The 3048-nt window shown below is 41.2% G+C and overlaps 1 pseudogene; it reads right to left on the bottom strand.

Annotated features, from left to right (window-relative positions):
- Positions 1-1196: 1196 nt before the first annotated feature.
- Positions 1197-1685, bottom strand: LOC103585643 (annotated as a pseudogene).
- Positions 1686-3048: the final 1363 nt, after the last annotated feature.

Below are 3048 nucleotides of genomic sequence, written 5' to 3'. Positions count from 1 at the left end.
CTGGTACTCTCTGCTCAAGTCACCTGTCCTGGCTCTGCCTATCTGGTTATGTAGTGGTGAATACTTTCTTTGGCTTTGCTTTCATCTGGATATTGCTCTGCCCAATGATAACCATTTTTTATTTACTCAGCAAATATTTATTGAGTGTCAGGCATTGTTCTAGGACCTGGAAATATAACAGTGAGCAAAATAGAAGAAAAAAAAAAAGAAACCTTGGCCTTCATGGAGCTTCGCATTCAAGTGGATATCAAAGTCTGGTAAGCTGGGTTGCCCCCTCATATACCATAGCTGGATACTTTTCCCTATAACTGAAAATCCTATTTCCAGTCCTATTTCTATACAGTCTCCTGTCACATGCAGTAAAGGGAACCCTCCTCTTACAGGATGAAGAGTGCTATATGAATAAAGAAAACATGACCGAGAGCAAGTACATGGGGTAACATAAACTTAGAGATCAAAATAAGTTGAGGTTTGCAAAAATTCAAAGAACAATAAACACAACTTTTGAAGTTTATTTTAAAAAGAGGAACCAGGAGGCAGCAGATCATTGGGTGAAGCAAGTCAGCAGTGATCTATGAGTACTGTTGAAAGGTTACTTAGGAAAAACCAAGCTACTCAACCTCAATTTTACTTCTGTGTTCTTACTGATCAGAGTGGGAAGTGGGAGGGGGAGAGGAGAGACTCATTAGTAAGAGAAAGAGAAGCCCAAAGTGGGAGAACCTAATTACTCTAGTTTCCCAACTCTAATAAATTGTACCTCAATGCTCTGTGAAGAATGTTCAAATTACATTGTTGGTTTAATCTGTAAAGAATGTAGAACAAAAAGAATGGTGGAAGTGCCAATAGACTTGGCATAGGTAAGTACCGTTCCTATTTTCAAGAAGTATGCTCTGTGAAGAATGTTCAAATTACATTGTTGGTTTAATCTGTAAAGAATGTAGAACAAAAGGAATGGTGGAAGTGCCAATAGACTTGGCATAGGTAAGTACCGTTCCTATTTTCAAGAAGTAGAAGAAGAAAGATTTTGCATACTAAGCACCAGTCACTAGATGTTTTTTTAGGAAAATAAACTATCTTTTTTTTTTTGGTGGCAGGCCAGTAGGGAGATATGAACACTTGACCTTGGTTTTATAACACTGTGTTCTAACCAACCAACCCCCCACTAAACTATTCCTTAACAGACAAGGCCTATGGACTTATTTCTTCTCAGACACAACCATGGTGTAGCCACAGAGGCCAGTGGTCTTGGTGTGCTTATCTTGGACATGAAGACCACAGAAGTGGCACAGCCCTCTGTGGCCAATAATCTTCTTTAGTTGTTCCAGGTCCTCACGGAGCTCGTTGTCTAGATCATTGGCCAGTACTTGGCTGTAATTTCCATTCTTCACATCCTTCTCTCTGTTGAAGAACCAGTCTGGAATCTTGTACTGGCCTGGATTTGGTATGATAGTGATCACCACGGACCACCTCATGCTTAGTGAACCCTTTAACCTCTGGTGAGGTCAGTGTCTGTTTTCCTCAATGCCATAAGAGCATATATATTCACCCCCCCCTCCCACCACCACCCAATAGCAGTGATGGCTATTTTCTGCCACCTATTGATGTTGGCATTGAATATAGTACTTGCAAAATGTGCTAGAACTTCTCAGGAATTATTAGAGCTACGACAGCAGCCTGTAGGCCTCCTGTGGGAGAGAGATGTTGGATTTTTTAAAAGTTTGTTTGGAAGCTTCTGGGTCAGGAGTGGGTAAACTATAGCCCACAGACCAAATGCAGTCCATTGCTTATTTTTGTAAATAAGGTTTTATAGCAATGCAGCTGTCCCCCCATTTATTTACTTATTGTCTATGTCTGCTTTCATGCTACAATAGCAGAGTTAATTGACCATGTCATCTCCAAAGGTCTAAATATTCACTATGTGTCTCTTTATAGAAAAGTTACTTTGGGGGGCTGGCCCGGTGGCGCACTGGATAGTGCGCCACTTGGGAAGCGCGGCGGCACTCCCGCCCGAGGGTTCGGATCCCACATACGGACCGGTTCCCGCTCACTGGCTGAGCGAGGCACGGGAGCAACACCGAGGGTTGCGATCCTGTTGCCGGTCCCCGGTCCGGTACGGGGGCAACACTGAGGGTTGCGATCCGTTGCCGGACACGGAAAAAGACAAAAGACAAAAAAAAAAAAAAGAAAAGTTACTTTGCTTCTAGGTAAAGAAACATTGATCAATGTACTTGGTTTTACTAAGAACAATTATGGCTAGTGAAAGAATAATTTGTTGTTTTGGGGGGGTCAGGTTTTCTAGATAGATAGATAGATCGATCGATCAGGGAAATGTTCATAGTGAGTATCCAGTCTTCACTAAAAGTACAGCCACCATCTTTTGAGTATTTACTATATACCAAGCACTAGAAATATAAAAATAAATAATTATCTGGAAGAGGAGCCACATACTTAAGGGGATAAATCCAAATAAAGTAGTACTTGCTGTGAGAGGAGTAAGAGCTCTGAGGGGCAGTCTACCAACCTGAAGAAGACACGGTACAAGCTGAGTCCTGAAGAATGAACAGAAATTAGCTCTGTGACGAAGTGAGTTATCCCGACAGAGAGATCTGCTTCAGCAGTGGCCCAGGGCACAAGGTAGCATGTTCAGCAGGGTAATGAAACTTGGTGTGATATTTATTATGAAGTGCAAAGAGGAAAATTGAAAGACATGCAGATTGAGGCGAGATTCATAGAAGGAATTGTTTGTCATGCTGATGAATTTGGAGTTCATTATAGCAAAGGAGAACCATCAAAGCATTTCAATTGCTGGAATAAAACTGTCAGATTTGCAAATTAGATGAGTCCATTTGACAATGATGTAAGTCAAAACTGGAAATCAGGAGCCTGGCTTAGTGGATCTTGATTAGATTGATAGAATCTAATCAAGAAGAGGTTAACATCTGGACTTGGGTAGCTATGGTATGGTTTGAGAAGAGGAATGGATTTGAGAAATATAGGATGTAAGATAGGCATAATTTAGTGACTGATTAGATTTAGTAATACAAGAGT

Source organism: Galeopterus variegatus, unplaced genomic scaffold, assembly GCF_000696425.1.
Source record: "Galeopterus variegatus unplaced genomic scaffold, G_variegatus-3.0.2 Scaffold259, whole genome shotgun sequence".
NCBI classification, from domain to species: domain Eukaryota; kingdom Metazoa; phylum Chordata; class Mammalia; order Dermoptera; family Cynocephalidae; genus Galeopterus; species Galeopterus variegatus.
Note: the sequence above shows the minus strand (reverse complement) of the source record. Positions and strands in the feature narration are given on the sequence as shown.